Here is a 20,623-nt window from a genome sequence, read left to right as displayed (position 1 = left end):
GACATCTTGAAGACGCATCTGGCGACCATTGTTCTGACGCTCAGAATGGTTTAACCTCTGCTAAAACAGCAAGTAATATTGTGTATTTTTTTCCCGTATCATTATGTAAGACTTTTTTTTTTTGTTTACAGCATGAGCACTCGTGCTTAGTTGAACAGTTGTACAGAACACGAACAGCACCGCGACGCTCTCGCTTAAGTTGGAGAAAAGATCGTTGATCACTGTGCATCCGTTTCAATTTTTGTTCCCCTTTTCTTTATTTATTTATTTATTTTCTATGAGGGAGTAAACATCAATGCAAGGTGCATTACTGAAAAAGTACAAACTTTTAGTAAAGATTTCATTTCATAAAAGTGGTATTTAACAGCCAACACGAGGGTTTAGAGGAAGACACGTTCAAAACTAGTCAGATAGTTTCCGAGAATTCAGTAAACACTCATTTTGAGAACACGAAAGGAAGGTAACTGATTCATGAAGCAAGATTACACATTCGGCAATTTGTCGTCTTCCTTGCGTGTTGCCAGTAGAAGTGACTGCTGAATTTCCCGAAAGTGGGAGTCAACCAGCCCAGCTGAAAACCATCGCAAAGCCAAATCGTCCAGACGGCGGCATTCCTATGGTGTCGGAGTGGGTTTTACGAAGCCCGCACAGCCAGATTTTCTTGCATAGTTCTAGTATGTAAGCAACTACACCACAACCAAGGAGGTTTACAAAAGTTTTGCTGGTGTAGGAATCATGTTGCCAAGGTGAAGCCAGACCGGCACCATTTTATAACCGTTATCTTATAGAGAATGAAAAGAGACGCTTATCGCATATTTCTCGTGAGTTTAACATGGCTTATATTGCTGTACAGATACTAGTCGACGTGTACCTTTGGGTTACTGGTTTTAGGATGAAGCCTGAATGTATCGGTAAATTTTATTGGCGATAACGTCATCAATACTTAGGCGAAGATAATATTTTTGTCGGGAACAAGCAGCTTTTATTGCCTGATTAGCATAACATTTAAATTAACAGAGCGAATACCTTTGACCTGTAAGCGGACATCACGTCACAAGACTAATTCAGAGGTGAAGTAGAGGCAAGCGTTGGCTTCACCTCTTCAAGAAAGAAGCAACAGGAGCTTCCACTCTAGGAATGTTTTTAAACCTCCTTGACCGTCACCTGCGCCAGTTTCCGTGATTGTTAGGCCGGTGCTTCCCCCTGCCAGTCACTCAACGAAGCAGCTTCTCTGACGCAACGATGACGTGGCTGCTTGGGTATAGGCAAGCTATTCGAACGTCACTTTCACTTTTGGCATCACACCCCGGCTTGAAGAGCTGGAGCAAGCTAAGTTTAGAATCAGATGCGTTAGAAAGAAATAAGAAAATGAAGTCTATGCCTGTTTCAGAGAACAGCATAACAAGATCACCTGCCTTTGCTTGCTTCTCAATTTGCGCCAAAGGTGTCGCTTGAATTCAACGTTGGAAAGCTGTGAATGGCATGAACGGTATCCGTGTCTGAAAATAATTTAATGTGATTCTATTGACGCGATACATCACATCGCATTCTTTTGTGCCAAGCATAGCCAGTTTCTCCTTACAGTGGTTGTTTGTGACAGTCCTCTTCTTCACACATTACCGACTGTGACAATATTATTATTATTATTATTATTATTATTATTATTATTATTATTATTATTATTATTATTATTATTATTATTATTATTGTTAATCTTGTTAAGTAAACTGCTTTTTTGGGGATTTCGTGGGCCTTTTTACAAAGTTCTCGAAAATTACTTGAGCAACAGATTTCAGGTGGTCTCTACCGATGATAAGGGCGTATTTAGTTCTAAGCTGTCGGTAAAAGCTGGAGTTCCTCAGGGGTCCACTTTGTCGCCATTGTTGTTTAATATCTTCGTTAACGACTTCCTTTTGGCAATTTCGAAATGTTCAGTATTCCAGTATGCTGACGACACTGTATTATTAGCGAAACACCTTTCTTATAAAAAGTCCACTGAAATGTTGCAAAATGACGTTTACAAGGCAATGCTTTGGTTCTCTAATAATGGAATTGTTGTAAATGCCCAAAAAACAAAACTTGTTTGTTTTCGCTCCCCACTTAAGACTACTGTTATTAACATGCGTCTCTACTTGCATGAGTCAGACTGTGTTCATAGTAAATGTGCGCCTATTCCATACGTGGATTGTGTGAAATATCTCGGAATCTATTTCGATAGTAATTTGTCTTGGCAACATCATTTATCACTTATCTGTTCTAAACTGAGGTCAGTAGCGTGGCTGTTGTTTAATATCAAAAGTATTGCACCCTTGTCTGTAAAAAAGATTATAGCACATGCACTAGGTTACAGTGTGTTGAGGTACGGCATTACAGTCTTTGGCTTTTGTTCTCATCGTTGGAGATGCCGCGTAGACCGGATTATAAAAAAAACATTCTTAAAAATGTTGCATACAATTCCCCAATAGTAACATCTGCAAATATCTTCCGTGAACTTGGTCTACCGAACTTCCATTCATTACTTATAGAAACAGTTGTCGTTAAACATTTCTGGAATTCCGCTTTCAAACAAAAAAGTGCCGCCGCAAGGGAGCTTAGAAAACATGTCCGTTATGTAGTTCCGCGGGCAGCCACAAGGTATGGCGCGGCCAGACGCTGTGCTTATGTGCCTGACATATTTAACAAACTGCCAGAAGAAATTTTTAACGCGACATCAAAAAGAACGCTCAAACATTTCCTAAAGCAGCTACAGTAAAATTAACCTCTTGTACATTTTTTTTTTTGCATCGCAATATTTATCTCTTTAACTTTTGTTATATGTAGATAACCAAATGTTATCTTGGGGCGCTATAAGGTAAAACTATTCCAAACTTTTCTATTCCAATTCTGCTATCAGCCCTCCACGATTGGTCAAAAACTTTTTTCGACCACCCCCACTTCACCTGTCTGTCACGCGACGTCACGAAAACCGCGATACCTCCCCATCTGATATGATGTGTACCCACTGATTATGCATGATTTGACAGAAAAAAGAAAAACAGTTATTTCTGATTCGACCCCTTTTCGCCATTAGCCCTCGGCTATTGGTAAAAAGTTTTCCGGCTGCACCCACTTCACCTGCCTGTCACGCAACGTCACAAAACCGCAAGAACTCACCGCGTCAAAGTGACGTGTACGCGATAAAGATGCATTAATATGCCGAACAAAACTGAATTTTCTTCGGAATAGCCGCAGGCTGCCCCGTTCCGAAAGGAATAGAAGATGGCTGCCGCCGATCGCTCAGACGCTGGCTACTCGCACCTGCCGGAGAGCATGGGTGTATTTGCGAATAATAAAACTTCTTGCGTGGCCGTGTAACATTTTCGAACACTTTCGGCACGTTTACCCCCTCATTCTGCCAACTCTTCTTTGATAAGGGTCCGTTTTAGCGTCATTCTTGAGCTTCCGTTGCATGCCGCCGCGATTTTCGACCAGCCACCGCAAGCTAAGTAAGGGAAAGCCGACCAATCGTAGACGCCGGCACCACCCTCTTCATCCGGTAATCGACTTTCAGTGCAGTGGCTCGGCCCCATCGAATCCCTCTCCACTTGAGCGTTCACCTCGCCTCTTGTCAGCCAATTAGATACGACAAGCCGCTCAGTGTAGGCAATGTTATTCGTTTTTCAAGCAAACAAAAGGGACCTCCTATGAACGAGGAGAGCGTTTGATTGGTCTGTTCAGACAACCCTGCGGGTGACCGCCCGGTGCTTGCGTTGGTGGTTACGCAAATTTGACGTCAGGAGATTGGAATAGAAACATATTGGAATAGTTTTACGTTATAGGGCCCTTGCTCTTTTCAATTTTTTGCCATTCGTTTCTTTATTTTTTTTTCTTCATGTCTCATCAATTTATGTATATTTTTTGCCTTGTCTATCATATTCATTGGCACGGTCCTACAAGCCAACTAAAGCTTAGACCGGCCTGCTTGTGTTGTTTTGTATGTTGTGTGGCAATAAACATTATTATTATTATTATTATTATTATTATTATTATTATTATTTGTTTTTCCTGGGCACGGTAAATAAATGACATTGGTTTGCCAATTATTAATTATAGACAAATAATTCATTCATTAATTACTTAATGGTTACATAAATGTAATTACGTCGCTAATTAGTTATTTAATTACACACTTCCATATGCTTTGTGTTTATTTCGCCACATACAACCGACCTTCATACTTCTGCGCTCCTCCCTTCAAAGAAAACGAACTTCAGACACACCACCGGCTGCTATGGCACGCACAGTCGTCCCCTCTCCTTCAGCGTTTCTGATCCTCTTTCTCCTTCTTATCAATTTCTTCACATGGATGTGCAGCCAACCTGAAAAGAACAGTCGCACCAGTCACAAATAACTGCGATGATAACGTTTGTCGCAGAAATCCCACGTCAATAAACCCACCAGCAATCTCGTAAATAAAGAGCAAAACGAAAAAGATCGATGTTCACAAACACGCACAACGTAATGCTAAGGAGATATGTTGCAGGAGTCACTCAAGGCAGTCACAGGATTCTTTGCTGAAAAAATGGGTGGAAAAAAGAAAACGATAAAGCCTGTTAGGAACGGAAATTTCGCGTTTGTAGTGCGATCTTTGTTAGCTCCCTGCAAAATGAAGCGCGTTCTTCCTGTTTTGACCCGAAAGGAAGACAACCATGCAAATGACACTCTGGAAAATCACGGACTTGGCCTCTCGATAGACCAGGAGGTATTACTTTTTGCCATACGCAAACCCTGTCAATGGTCCTAGCAGCGACTTGTTATGAACGGAAGCATTGATACAGGATAATCTGTATTCTGCCCACGTCACTACTGTATTATAATGGCAATTAAACCTTTAAGAAAGGCTGTTGAAGAAAGGCTATTGCCCTCGCATTTACTAACGACCGACATGTAAACTCGTTTTCAGAAGTTCACAGGTCACTGAGCTGACCGTGGCCAATGCGGTACGGCATATACGACATCCCCAGCGCTCTAAACATAGGCAGCCTGAGGAAACCTTGAAGAAAAAAAGAAATGTTCATGGTAACAGGGTTTAAGAAAGTCTGTAAGCATATCACTCCATATCACCCTTTCTGGTGCCACAGAAGGCTGTTATGAATTTAGTGTTTGGTGTTATCGACTTTTTACTTTTGGTATATTTGTTTTTGTTGGTTTATGTTGGTATTTTGTTCTTGTGGCAGCTAATCCATCTTATAAGAGCTACCAGTCTGAAAACATTTCTACTTGTACTAGGCAGTGTGAGTGGAATCGGAAAGCCGGATACCGGGGCGCCCCAAAACCGGCTCAAAGAAGAAAAAAAATGACTTTTTTTTTTACGCTTATCGCTATGTCTGCTTTTGGTAACAATTTGTTACTATTCTTATGAAACACGTTACCTCTCATAAACACAAACTTACGAAAAGTAGAAATAGGAAACACGAACACTATTCACAACAGTCGTCTGTGTCACCAGAGACGAGGATATGCAGTTATGGAGTAACAGACTTCGTTAAGCCGCCTTACTTTGAGTATTTTTTTCCTTGGTCACTTTGTTGCCATTTGCGTACAACAGTAAATATTGATTTTTTTTTATTAATGAACGTTGTACGCTACTGAATTGTAAATAAGACAAATCTATCATTAATCACAACACGTTCCGTCGTTTTCTGGCTAGAGATCAGTAGCCAGGACACAATTTCTAATTACAGAATTTTTTCTCTAATATTTAACGTTTGATAAAGCTGAAAATAAAGACGTACTGTTCAAATTTTATTTAGCTAATTCACATAATGCACCGTACTACCTGTACGCACGATATATTTTTATCGAAAAATGAGTTCTGAGTGCTCAGATTATCAGATTATCGTATTGTGAATTCTGAGTGCTCAGTTATCTTATTCTGAAGATGAACCAACCAGCCCCTTTGAACACACTGTTATCTTATTGTGTTCGTTTAACCTAGGTCTTCAATGTCACGAGGTGACAGTGCAATGCGTATTTGCTGTTTGTTGTGACTGTGCCATTATTTATTGCATACAACACATTCTAGCAACTTCAGAACTTTTCAGATGAGGCTGGAGGAGAAAGTGCTTGGTCTGCCTGCTGTACCATCCACTAGTATACGTCTAAAATATGACTCTGAAGCTTGGCTGAAACGCCAAGGAAAGCCATGATCCTTGTGGTGACATTCATTAACGATCGGCACGTAAGCTCCTTTCAAAAAGTTCTCACGCCACTGAACTGACCATAGGGATTCGGTTTTGTGCAACGCTTTCGTTCATGTATTGCATCAAAGAGTGCCTTCGCCTAGAGCGGGCGAAATGCCGCGCATCTTGCCTCAGTTCGAGCGTCTGCCGAACACCGCTGCAGCATCGTCCTGCAAGGCAAGTCCTTGTCAACCATCTACATCAGACGACGTGTCGCGCATCGTCCGCCGAGAACGCAAGGCCGCACATACGGCTTCTTATAAACCCACGGTGCCCAACACCTCGACGGTGGCTGTTTCGTTGATCCAGGTCGCCGTTGGCAAGAAATTCGCAAACCTTGGCCTCTTCTCTACTCTCTACTCCTCACGCCGCCCTAGTCTCCGCGGACAGGCCTCGTCATGGACCACACGCCCTTCATCGTTCCAGAAACCCGTCCGAAAGGAGAACAGCCGATTATAAACCTATCTGTTTCCGCTGCAGCCAAGCTGGAGAGAATGCTCGCTATTACCGCAGCCAGTGGCCCTCTCAGCCCCCTAGCCCATGTCCCACTTACTTTGGAAGTATGAACTGTTGGACGTGTTGGTGATCCATACTCAATGAATGACGCAAACGAGCAGGGAGGCTGGAAGCGTGTTCCGTTCCCACTTACTCTGGTCCCTTCCATACTGCAAGCCGCTATCGGCCTCACACCGAATCCTCTGCACCCAATGTCCCTGAGGAAGGTACCGGCTACAACCAGTCGCCTCCGCCGCATCGCCTTCCATCTCGTTCACCGACTCGCCGCCGCTCTCCTTCGCCGTCCTTTCGCCGTCGCTTTTCGCCGGAAAACTAGACTGCGCAGTTTCTGGAGGTGAAGGTGCACTGTCGACATTGACCCAAAATTCTCTGTTGCCCTTACGCGACCACCAGAACACTCTTTAAGTCCACATCGATGGCGTCGCTGTCAGAGCTTTGGTTAAAATTGGGGCGCACGTCTCTGCAACGAGTGCCAGTTTTCGTCGTCGCATGACAGAGACCCTTACACCTCCCACGACGAAAGTCGTGTCACTGACGGTGCGACACTCGCTGTTGTTGTTATGTGCACAGCTCGGGTTACCGTTGATGGTTACCAAGTAGTTCTAATTTTTATGGTCCCGTGCGCAGTGCCCTCACGACCTCATACTTGGACTTGATTTTCCTTCTGCCGATTACACTCTGATTCATTGCGCCACCGGTGTCCTCTGCCTTGAACTGCTTCACCTCTGTGATCCCAGTGACCAACCTCGTCCGTCTTAGGTAATTTGCAGCGACTTTGTTGTGTCAGTGAACTGTAGTGTTCGCCAGCTTTTCCAGATTGCGACTGCTACGTGACGCCTCTTAATGACGTCCTGCTCACGCACGGTGTCGCTGCACCCTACAGGGTCCTGAGCATTACGGCTAACAGAACCTGCATTCCACTTGGGAATTTTGGCTTCATCAAGCAAGTACTTCTGCAGGGACTTTGCGTTGCACACCTTTGCCCCCTGGAATAGTTCAATCAAGGAGCTTTTGCACTGGAGGCTACATGTTCTGATCGTCGTGGCCACAGGAGCAAGCCGGGGAAGAAGTCCGTTTTATGCGATATAGGAAATGTTTGGTGTATGCTGTCCCAAGGCGCAGTCGATGAATTAGCGTCTCGGTGCTTTTCGAATGTTCTACATCCAGCTGGTACTTGAGTTGAGGGTCCACTTCTTAAAGAATTGGTTCCTTAGTATATTCATTAAACCAGGTTGACATACACAAGTCTTTCTTTAGTACTCTCAATATAGGTTTCGTGTCCACTGATGATAAAGGGATGAGTTGAATTTCTGCATATGTATGGGCCGATTTTTCGAACGAGTCCGCTAATTCATTGCCTGCTATAATAGCATGTCCCGGGACTCCCTATAATATCACTTCATGCTTTCTTTCATTAACCCGAGTTAAACTTAAACTGTTCAGTACTGCGTAAGTTATTCGTGCGTGTGGTTGGCTGTCATCACCATATTCAAGACATGCTAAAGCCGATAAGGAGTCCATGCAAATTACCCACTTTAATGGTGTCTCATATGTCTTGATAAAATAAGTGGCTCGGAGAATCGCCACTAATTCCACTATTGTTTGTGACGACGTGCGTCCTAGTCGACAAGCGCACTCTACATGTAAGGATGGTATAACATAGGCTGCAGTCACACTTTCTTTGATTACAGAACCGCCCTTGTAGACGTGACTAGATTTCTGGTACTTGTCAAATAGCTGATGTAACGCTAATTGTTTCGCTTCTTCTGCAGTACTTCTGCAGGGACTTTGCGTTGCACACCTTTGCCCCCTGGAATAGTTCAATCAAGGAGCTTTTGCACTGGAGGCTACATGTCCTCAGAAGGGCACTCCGACGCCGAGAACATGTGGCAGCCGCAAAATTCGCAGCATGATTACCTATCACCTTTTGCGTGAGCACACCGACCCTCTTAGACGTATTGTCGAGTCGTATCGAGACATTTTTGACTTCAGTAATCGGCCTTTGGGCTAGACGTCCGTTGTTGCGCATCGTATACACACAGGCGATGCCAGCGTTGTTCACCGACGCCCCTATCGAGTGTCTGCGTCTGAGCGAAGAGTCATCCACCAGGAAGCCAACAAGATGCTTGCGCAGGACATTATTGACCCATCCTCCGGTCCGTAGGCGTACCCTGTTGTTTTAGTTATATAGAAGGATGAATCTTGGCGCTTTTGCGTGAACTATTGCCACGTCAATGACATTACGAAGACACTTAAACGTTACCGAGAATCGATGGTTCCATTGATTGTCTGTATGGTGCCGCTCACTTCCCTTCTGTCGACTTTCGATCTGGATATTTGCAGATTGCTGTGCACCCCATGGACCGAGGGAAAACAGCTCTTTTAACTCCTGAAGGGCTTTACCAGTTCAAGGGCATGCCTTTCCGTCTGTGTAATGCCCCAACCACATTTGAGCGAATGACGGACTTTCTGCTTCATGGGTTCAAGTGGTACACATGCTTGTGTTATTTAGACGACGCAATCGTGTTTACGCCTACATTTGATACACACCTCGAACGCCTCTCAGCGATTCTTGACGTGTTCGGCCGTGCCGGAGTACAGCTGAGTTCATCGAAGTGCCGTTTTGGCCATCGCCGCATTACGATGCATGGCCATATTGTAGACGCTACGGGCGTGCGACCTGACCCAGAGAAAATTCGAGCCGTGAAAGACTTCCTTGTGCCCAAGTCTCACAAAGATATTCGCAGCTTTGTGGGGCTCTGCTCCTATTTTCGCCGGTTTCTGAAGAATTTTGCAGTGATTGCGAAACCACTCACAGATCTTTTAAAACAAGACGTCCATTTTACCTGGATTCCTGCACAAGCCGCGGCTTTCTTCGAGTTAACCACACTCCTCACAACGCCTCCCATTTTGGCTCACTTCGACCCATCAGCCTAAACTGATGTCAGCATTAAAACGAATTGTTACGTAATAGGCGCAGTCTTGGCCCAACGTCAACGTGGAGTGAACTACGTCATCGCTTATGCCAACAAGCTGCTGTCCATATCAGAGCGAAATTAATTACAGAACGTGAGTGCCTCACACTTGTACGGGCAGTTACAAAATTTTACTCTTATCTATTCAGCCGACCGTTCACATTAGTTTCCGACCACCATGCCCTCTCTTGGCTCGCCTCTTTGAAAGATCCTACAGGCACACTCGCTTGATGGACACTGCGCCTGCAGGAGTACACATACTCGGTCGTATACAGGACAGGGAGCCTGCATAAAGATGCGGATTGTTTGTCCCGGTACCCTGTGGCCGACTGTGACTCTTCGCGCACTGAATCCCTCGATTCTGTCTTTTACGTGAGCCAGTTGCTTAACACCGCTGACGAACAGGGTCGGGATACCTACTTAAGAGAAAAAAGCTCGGCAGGATGCTACACTCCTGCAACACGTGAAGTTGGATGCCTAGTGCACACTTGGTAATGCCCGTCTCGCATCGTCGCGTTGCTGCTTTCGCAGTTCTGCTTCTTGCCCACGGCCCATGCCGTGCTGTCTGAGTACCGTAAAAATTTCACCAACACACTCGGGGTGAATGTCACTATTAAAAAATATAACAAAATCATCAACATAGTGGAAAACCTTATTGGAAAGCTTATCAAGGAGGCCTTCTAGTTGCCTATCAATATAACTTAGAAAAATGTCGCTAAAGAGGGGAGCTACACACGAGCCAATGCATAGCCTAGATTTTTGTATATACAGACCCCCTCTCCATGAAACAAAGGTAGATCTCAAGTTAAGGGAAAGAAATTCAAGGAAGGCTTCTACTGAAATATCGCAACCATTAATGAAGGCTTATTCATCATTGTCACACACTATGCAGTCTTTAGCACATTTTATAACTTGTAACTTGGGCATGTGGGAGGGAGTAATATAACTTTTCCACATCTACGCTGAAGGCACACCGGTTGTTCAACGAACTGTCTTTCAGGTACTTGGACACGGTAACCGAATTGGCTATCCGGAAAGGATAAACTATTGTTAAGCGCACAAGATTCTTCTGTAGAAATCTCGACACAATTAATTGCGAGCTGCCATTTTCCGTGACTATGGCTCGGAATGGCATGTCATCCTTGTGCGATTTCACAGTAAAGAAAACCTGTAGTTCCAGACTTCTTTCTTTCTTTACGCTGGTCACTAAACGTTGCAAATTCATTTCTTCCAACAAAGATAGTGCTCGCTGCTTGACTTTCGCAGCCTTAACCTTTACACCTTTGAAATGTTTAAGAATTGCATCCTCAGACTTTTGTGAATACACATCAGAATTCATGACAGCGAAGTACCCTTCTTTGTCTGCTACTAACACATGCAAATTCTTTTCACACAGGAAATGAACTAGGGGTAAGCACGCCCTTACCACTCCGCCTCTTCCTGTCCTATCAATGGTATCTACTCTCTCTGAAACGCACCTTGAACGTTCGTCATATCTGGCAAATCTTGAGACCGACCTTGCTGTGGCCACCTTCTCAAAGGCGGTCAGGTGAAGTTCGATGCAGTACTTCGGGCCGAGACCCAATACCCGCTTGTGTTCCTCCGGAATAAGCGTCGTGCTCAGGTTAAGCACATGTCCCTGTACATGTTTTCCTTTTTTCTTCACCGGGAGCGTAGGTCGAAGAGTGCGCCAAAGGAATTTACTGGTGGAATCAGCTATGTTGCACCACTGCCCATATTGGCGGGAAGGTGGGGGACTCGGTAGAGGATTTGCACACGCGATTCTAAGCAAGTTCTTAAGAGTTCTAACCTGTTGCCACGACTCGGACTTGAGAATTTTGCACAACCTTCGTGAATGTCCAACAGAAGCTTTGAGCCACCCGCACAACTGCACGTAGGCTGGGCGGACTTCTTGTCTGACGTGCCCAGACGCAACGACGACACGACGCTGACTCTCAAGTGATATTTGATTGAAGATGTATCTATAATATATATAGCCACCAGTTCAAAAACCCTGACATGCACGAGACACAGAGATATATCGAGGCAACTATGACCAATTGACGTATAATCAAAAGTAACAAAGGTAACGCAGTTCTTTGTCATGAAGAGCGCTAGATGGTTCACTGATGCATGCCTTGTCCCTGATCTTTATATTATAAGCATCAGCGATTTCTCTTGTTAATTGGCTCGCGTGTTTATAATGTCGCGTGACTTAGGGAGCATGAGCTATTTGTTCAGGTGGTTGCGCCACTTCATCTGCCGGAGCATTGCAAGTCGTGCGGTTGTCGTCCCTATTAAAAAAAAAAAAAAACTAATGTGATTTATAAACACGAGAGCCAATTGACAAGAGAAATCGCTGAGGCTTACAATATAAAGATCAGGGGCAAGGCATGTATCAGCGAACCGTCTATCACTCTTAATGAGAAGTAACTGCGTTACCTTTGTCCCTTTTGATTATACCTCAGTTAGTCACAGTTGCCTCAATGCATCTCTGTGTCTCGTGCATGTCATGGTTTTTGAAATGGTGCCTATATATAGGTTAGATATATCTTCAATAAAATATCAGTTGAGAGTCAGCGCCGTGTAGTCGTTCTTCCCTTCCTTTTGTCCATGTCTTGCGTTGCGCTGTTACGAACCTTACAATGAACCTTAACCAACTGGCCCAACATGCCGTCTTGATGAAGCACGTAGTAGATTTTCTTCTTCCCAAGACAATCAGAAACGCCTTTACGACCAGTGATATTGCGACGACCGTTTTGCTCCAGGTGCCCTCGTGCTACCTTTGTCCCCCTCCCTAGGCGTGGGCCTTTCTGAAAAGCTCCTTCCTCGCTACACGGGCCCATACCGCGTCCTTCGACAAGTGACTGACGTCGCGTACTAGATTGTGTCGGCCAGTCTCACTACATATCCTGTTGCGTTGTCCAGCGACGTCGTCCACGTTTCGAGACTCAAACATTACCACCCTTCCTCTGCTGTGGGTCCTTAGTGGCGTCGCGGCTCATGCTACGTGCTACTCGAAGATGATGTCGACCCTTGGATTCAGTAGGACGTACCCATAAGCGGCCACTGCCTGATCTGATGACGATGACACGCCTTGCTTGATCTTGGCTAGCTTTCATGCTAGCCAGGCTTGCTACCCTTGTAAATACACACTGTGAATAACTTACCTACTGTGCTTCCACATAACAAAACAAAAGCGACCGGCTGATAACATAGTTCTTAGGAACGAAAGCTAAAAGAGAAACGCCTGTTCGTGCATTCCGACAGCGTTTTCGCTTCGCTCGGTATCTTTTTAATGAGTCAGAGAATGCTCACAGTTTAACAAAAATATCCCTTCTTGTCCCTTCTAGTGTGGGGGTTGGACCCGACATTTAGGAGGACGTTTATGTACACGGATGAAACTATAAATTTTGTCTTTGTAAGTATGCAATCGGAAGAAACGAAATCTACAGCTGCAAGAAGGCAATGACGTATATAACACAGGTGGCGAGAAGAAACTGGGTCGGCCTATGTGGCGGCAAAACACGATTGACAGAGGTATAAACGCCCACCAGCTGATGAAGAAGTAGGTGACTGAAAGCAGGAAGTGAAAGAAACAAGTACGCAACAGGGAGCTCCTGTGGAAATGGCCACGTTGTTGCAATAGGAAGTAAGAAGTTCATAACTTCGGAGCTCAGAATGATTATTGTGCCACGGAGAGCCATTTCCAGTTTTAGTAGCATTCCATTTCTGGTGACTGCTCTTTAATCATAGTCGCATAAATTTGCAACTTCTTATAGGAGAGAGTGGTCTCTCTGTGCTCTGAACTAATTTCGTTATGGCGTTAACTGTTTAAGAGGCGAATGTTAGACTCTGATTAATTTCTGATCTGCATAGGCGGTGCTTCTTGCAAGCAGTGACCTCCATGTAACGTTACTTCTTCTATCGTGAGTTTAGCGTACAGCATGATTGAAAAAAATAACAATATTAAAGCCTGTGTATTGTAGCATGGGATAGTTCGCAACTAGCCTTAACCCCGCCTGACCGTACGCTCCAGCAAGAGATCATTTCGAACACGTTAGCTGTGGAGGCATTTTGGGCGGCCTTATTTTATGTTTCAATACTCGTGATAGCACAATTGCATGGAACTGTGCTCTCGCTGGTTATTTTTTTTTTACTTCTGCTTCTGCTTAGGAGTAGAGTTATGAAGGCTTAGTCCTTGATCTCCGCCTTGAACTGAACATTGTTGTTCTCTTTTTTCCCCACTCACCCTTTCCAACCTTTGATATGGTGAAATAGAATTGAAGACAAGGTGTCCGCTGTCCTCCTAGAAAGCGCCACACTCTTATCGCCATTTTTTTCTTTCAGACATTCTCATCCTCAATTTCTTTTGCGGACGCTTCTCACACCACATAGTGTTTTCTCGGGCGTCTGTGCGCCTGTGCCAACTTCTTTCTAGCTATCCTTCTATCATCATTGTTCCATTGTCCTCTGTGCTGGCTAATAGCCAGTCAGATACCGTCTTGCTTACTGTTTCGAGCTGTTCTTTGTTTAACCTTCACTCAATTTGAGGACACGTCTTGGGCATCTTTGTTCCCTTTCTTCTTTGTACGAGTCATGACAATAACATCTTTGAGAAGTTCTACCCCATTTATTTTTGTCTCCTCAAAATATTCACAACCAATGCAAAGGCGGAAACACAATCTTCCAAATCTTTTTTATGTGCACCGTTCGCACCTTTGGCACCGGTTGTTGCCTCACGTACTGATGTGCTTCCCAAATGAACGTGGAAATTCGCTCATCTTTACAGAGGCATGAGTTTTTTACTAAACCGCGCAGGATATTTACAGCACCTATATTGCGTTAAATAAACAAATGACGCTACACAGAGGTCGTCTCTCAGCTGTGCCATTATTAAAGCAATATCACCAGCAGGGGGGCTTCGCAGCTTACGCACCGGTTTTAAAGCAGGCCGCTGTGCCACAAACAAATGGTTCATGCCTTCAAATACCATATACACGTAGCATTGTCGGACACGGCGCCAAAAACGCTCGCCACGGGATCTCACAATTCTCATTCCCCCACACAGAGGAAGCTAAAACCAACCAAAAACCTTGTTGATCTCTACACCTTACTGTAGTGCAATATAATTTTTGTCATAGAAAAAAAGAAAGAAAAAAGAGAGGAATGAAGAAAAAGAAGAGGCAAAACACGAAGAGAAAGGAGAGTCGCCCACATGACTAAAAAGGACGCATCATAACAACATATTTCAGGCTACTGATACCACGGCGTAGCTGGAACTTTATTTCAAAAAGCACTTCAGTCTCATGCTAACGTGTTTCTATCGGTAGAGATTGTTCTCACACATAGTATTCAAAACACTAACCTAAGTGAACCTCCACCTCCGCAAACGTCACTGCCGTACGAGTGCGCTACATTTAAGCTGATGACAGCATATGCACATCGACTTCAAGAAGACATGGCACGACCAGTAGTTGCAAAATATTTTGTGCCTCGAAACAATCCTTCCACGTTCAGCCCTGATTCTGGCAGCTGCGATACATCGTAGATGCTAGATTCAGCGGCTAGATTCACGAAAAAAAAAAAAAAACCTGTTGGAATTCAGGTTTCCCTTTTGTTTTTGCTACTGCTTGCAGCCCACGTTTTCACTGCTAATTACGGAAGCAGTCGAAAGTGACGCTGCTACTCTACGTTCACTAAAAATGCGTTTCGATCGAATAAAGGTGGCGCCGCACAACGGACCAAATCGATGCTTCAGTCCGCGGTCCGGGCGGGACGTGGTTCAGCGGCCCGGAAACGTGCAGCGAGCAGCTAGCTGGTGGCGCCGTTCTTCGCCTCATGATTCCGTGCCAATGTGCCACGTCTCGCTCCTCACGCGAAGCGAAGCAGCGATTTAGCCCATTGCGCGAGTCGACCGTAGCTAAGAAAACCCGTTCACACGGAGGCACACACACACACACACCTACTCACCGCTCCGCTCGACGCTCGTCTCGGTGGTCGTGAAATGTCTGTCATGCGCTTGTGGATTGGCTCCTTGGGCACGGCTGGGCTGTTCCGAATTAATTTCCCTCGGCTGTAGGCGCTGACTGGCTCGAAATCTGAGCGGCTACTTGCCGTTGCGCTCGGTGGCCTAAGCAGGGCTCCTGAAGGGGCGCAGCCGCTCTGGCATCGCGCGTGCGTGGCTTGCAGCTTCGCGTATCTAAGATTTGCGGGCCCCGGTGGTGGGTCTGGCACCACTGCGGAATGTCCGGTGAAAGCTTGCCAACTGCACCACGCCGTCCTGAGCGGCCGTGCCAGCAGGGAGTTGGTCCAAAAACGTGTCACTTGCCCTCAGTTATGAATTCTGCATGGCTAACAGCTGCACCGCCTGAACGCGTACGTTCAAGTGGGCGTCAAGGTTAAGGCCTTCAGTGCTAAGCATATAATAACAAAAACGAAAAGCTGGGCGAGCTTGTATGATTCACAACTAAGCTTACCAAGGCAAACGCGCGGAAATACAGGGACATGCGGGAGACGAGCGCTGACACCAAACTAAGATTTAGTACTTGTGAAAGGCAAATTTATACCGTGGTCAAAAAGCGAAGAGATTGCTTAGTTATACAATACATGCGCTCGCCTCAGCATAAGCAGTGGTATCAGAGGAATGGGGAAAAAAAGAAAAAAAAGAAACCTGGATTTGTTCAGTGTTTCAATTACAACGGGTGTATTTTTTTTCTTTAGCCGCACCAAATTTTTGGGAATCGCCTATGGCAGATAGCACACACGTAACCCTTGAACTAAATTACTCAATCTGGCGGGCATTTTCTTCTACGAGAAATAAAGATGCCTAGTTCAATAATTACCTTAAGTGTCCTTTAATTACCTTAAGTTTAATTACCTTAATTACCTTAAGTAATTACCAATAATTACCTTAAGTATCCTTTACGTCGTACTCTGTCTAATTCTCCGCGCGACACTAAATTACTGTTATATAAAACTATTGTTCGCCCTATACTTGAGTATGGTAGTATCGTTTGGAATCCCTACAAGCAGTACGAAATAGACAGAGTTGAGGCCATACAAAGGAAAGCCATTAGATTTGTCTACCGACGTTATGACCACCAGTTCTCACCATCGTCAGTCATGTCTTCACTCAACCTGACATCTCTCGCCGAACAGCGACACGTTAATTCTTTAAAATTGTTTCATGGCATTATTCCCTCATCTTTTCGCCTCTCCAGTAATGAATATATCACCTTTGCAAAAATCTCTTCTAGTAGGAGACATCACGCGCTTAACATTACACCGTTTTTTGCACGCACTAATACTTTTAAGTATAGCTTTTTCCCTAAAACAATTGAAGCATGGAATTCGCTACCAGGAACCAACCGTTCTCTCCCATTAAATGAATTCTTGTCTGTACTCCCTCAACACTGCGCCTAAACTTTCTTTGTTGCCTATTGTATTTCTTTCTTGTATTGTATTATCCACTCCTGCTATAGCCCCAGCAGGGGCTGCAGTATGTGTAAATAAATAAATAAATTGCCTTTTTGAATGTTTTTACTTTAAGGCAAATATTGTAATTTACAAATCGTAGCCGGTGAGTTCGCAAGGCGTATCCCATTCAAACACATTTTCAGAACTATACCAGTTTTGAGATATGAATCTTCAAAACATCCGACAAAATGTATTGGTCGTCCAGTTACTTTAGTGCTTCAATGAATAAAACAGCGTATTCATAACAAGGTAAGGGGAACAACAGTGCATTTTTACCGCAAGTTTGACAGTACATGTCGCTAAACCGTTGCCATCATCAGAATTCGCTACAAGTTGGTATACCTTGGAAGCTGACTAGCTACGATTCATAGATTTCAACATGTACTGTAACTTCATTGGTAAAAAAAACTTAATTAACGAAATTTCATCAATTACTCAATTCCGCGCTTGATTACTCTTGAAAATAATGGCCGCATCATCGAATAATTTGGTATAAGTGTTAGAAGTGTGGTTTCTGCTACAGGCGATATTTAAATATTTTGGGCAGCTAAAAAAATAAAAAATAAAAGCACTCTAGATAGTTAGACGAGTGGCAAGCGCTCATTAAACTTTTTTCCCCTTTTCAAAAACTAACCCAGATGTCCTATAGATTATATTTGGCGGTTTTTTTTCGAGAGTGGCATAAATTGACTTTTCGTCTGTATTAAATCTCAGCTTGAAACCAACGCTAGTCGAGCGCCCAGTCCACATCACATTCTGTGTTTCGTTGTTTTCACGTTGCTAAGTGCGAAGACGACGAAACCGCACTGCATGTGCATTTAAATCGAGCTGCTTCTTCCTTTATATTATGGCGCATACCAATCACAATCCTGATCTGTGGTCTCGCTTTGTGTCCCGCCGAAATATTGCACGCATGCCATGACAAGAGCGTTGCCGCTGTTCAGGAAGGCCGCCAACCTTACTGAAAAGCTCTGAGCGGTGAAGCTTCGGGTGTGTGTGTGTGTGTGCGCAGTGAGTTGGCTTCAAGTTTCCTCACTTTGTTGTATGGCGTTTTTGTGCACTTGTGCGGAAGGACAACCGAGCTCGGTCGTGACTAAGCCTCCCCCCCCTCTCCCCCACTTCTAAACTAACCACTGGAATCAATAAGAATGACGAAAATTTGAAGCAGCGACCGCTATTTATTTATTTATTTATTTATTTATTTATAGCAACAAAGAAAACCCACCCGAATTATGCAACACCTCGGGTGGGCGGATGTGTGGTCACTGATCAGTGTTACACGACGCCATCGTAGCCGGCACATTCCACACAACAACAATGCAGGAGGGGGTGGACAGCCCGCGCAGGATATGTCGGGCGCCTAATGTGTAATGGTATGACCTTTTCCCTCCTCACTGCGGCTGTGGTCCTCCGACTCTAGACACGAAGCGCGTCTTAGCTGTGCAGGCGACCGGATCCCATCCAACGTTGCCTGTGACGCGCCTTGTGGAGGTGGGCAGAACTCGCGTCGCGATTCCGCCCAAGTTGGATTAGGCGGACACGCAACCATCCGCATCGTTCAGGCACCTCTGGACCATGAATGGTCGCCGGCCCCTACCCAGGACCGACTTACGAGATTCGACTGCCGTGCTGTGGCCTCCAGTGAGCTACATTACAGGGGCACGCACCAAACGCCCAGTCCTCTCAGCACGGTAATTGACTTTCTCACAAGGAAGGCACTTCCATACCAAGGCCTCCAAGAAGTTGGATTACAAGGGCGTACAAAAGCCCCCAGCCATTTCAGTATGGCTCCTGTTCACTTGGAGAGGTTTTCAGCCCCAGGTGAACATAGATGTTACTCTTCCTTGGATGTAAGCCGGGAGTACTCGAATTCTTCCGACATCATTCGTGAATGCGCTGATCAACACCTTGCCCCCTGGCGATGGGTAACAGAGGCTCGCCACAAACCTCCGGCAAGGACCAGCCATGGCATAGTACAACGCAACACCGCTCATGCGCCACCACCAAATATGTAACGCGGTTTAATTACGGAGCCAGAAGGATAAACAAGCAAGGTCTGTTTGTTGGTCGTGCGTCAGGTACCGAGAGCGCGAGCTCTATCCTCGAGCCAGGGGTTGACTATGCGCCTGTCTTCTTCGCTACAATTTATTATTTGAAATTGGCAATGTTGGAAATGTTGCCAACAAGCACGCCGCCGGCCGTTCTACTGGCTTAGCTCAACGAGTCTCTTCGAAGGATGCTTAGAGGTCGGAAATGACGACAATGATGACCTTGTCACGCTATGGTTCCGTCGCCGTGACAGGAGCACGAACACGAGGGCGCTGTTTGTTGTCCACCACTGCTGGGCCAGTAAAAGCCGTTAGTTAGAGCGACTTGGAATCTTGGCGCCGATATCGGAGAGCCACGTGCAAAGTGCGCATGCATGTTGACTGTTCTTAGCTGGGGGCGAAGAAGCAGTGATTAAGCTGATTTCACGAATCACAAATCTAGTTGGAAGCACAATACGCCCTCTTTGTCTCGTCTTCTGTTTTCTTTTCTTCTTTTTTTTTGTAACACAGAGAAATTAAAGCCACGGACAAACGTCGCAGTTTCATTGACGTCAATGCCTGCGTGATGTTTTCTTGCCAACAATGCGTTAATTCAAAATGCTAACTTTAGCCCAAGCCCTGTATTCACAAAAGTATTCCGTAAGCTAGAACAGATAGTAGGACAGGCGCCGGCCAGTCGTGGTGGCAAAACTATTATTAGCGAAGGTGGCCCGCCATTGACAAACTGTTCTTAAGAACGAAAAGCCTCGTGAATTTGGCCACAGGCGTACGTGCAGCGTGAAGCACGAAATTGGTTTTATTACGTGCGTTATGTCGTTGGATACCTGCATGGTACGAAGAGATACACATTGTATTTATCAAAAGTGCATAACCAAAAAGTGAGAGTTCGAGCGATCACAGTGAAACCTGGCGTGAGTGGCTGACGCGGATGTGCGTGCACACAGCGTAGGCTAAAAATCGACTAAGTTTATCGGTAATCATGGAAGCCATAACTCGTATTGCTGTGACGTACGTACAGGTTGCGCACAAGCTGAACATTTCACGGCAATGCGTTGCATATCGCACCGCATCAAAAGTCATCGGTAGCAATTACTTCGGCTTTTACAAATATGTTAAGCATTGAAAAAGAAAAAAAATGCAGTATCGTCGTCTTGTAGTACGTGGTCAAAAACAGTCGATAAGGCGACCTCACCAGTTCGTACGACCGTGCGAATCAACTACAGCTAGCAGAGTATTAGGCGCAGTAAGAATGACTGCGTTTCGCATAGTGTCTGTTTCAGAGATCATACATAGTGATCACCGCAAGTACGGCTACTTGAGGAAATACTGCTCATAGCACTCACGCTTCGTCAATCTTCTGCTGGCGCAGTTTTCTTGTGGTGCG

General features: G+C 45.0%; 1 protein-coding gene and 1 long non-coding RNA gene across 4 annotated transcripts in view; one reads left to right on the top strand and one right to left on the bottom strand.

Annotated features, from left to right (window-relative positions):
• The window catches only part of LOC129380504 (uncharacterized), a 234,072-nt gene that overhangs the window by 19,458 nt on the left and 193,991 nt on the right, over positions 1-20,623 (bottom strand). For 2 of the 3 annotated variants that reach the window (XR_008608588.2, XR_011892455.1), the window contains exon 3: positions 4,260-4,358. This is a non-coding gene — a long non-coding RNA (uncharacterized lncRNA). Of the gene's footprint in view, positions 1-4,209; positions 4,359-20,623 lie in introns of all 3 variants that reach the window. The other variant, XR_008608589.2, reaches the window with a different exon arrangement.
• Positions 1-20,623, top strand: part of Obsc (Obscurin) — a 173,533-nt gene that overhangs the window by 16,882 nt on the left and 136,028 nt on the right. The gene's annotated exons all lie outside the window — the stretch shown is intronic.

Source organism: Dermacentor andersoni, chromosome 1 (genome assembly GCF_023375885.2).
Source record: "Dermacentor andersoni chromosome 1, qqDerAnde1_hic_scaffold, whole genome shotgun sequence".
In the NCBI taxonomy this organism is placed as follows: domain Eukaryota; kingdom Metazoa; phylum Arthropoda; class Arachnida; order Ixodida; family Ixodidae; genus Dermacentor; species Dermacentor andersoni.
This window is presented reverse-complemented; position numbering and strand designations above follow the sequence as displayed.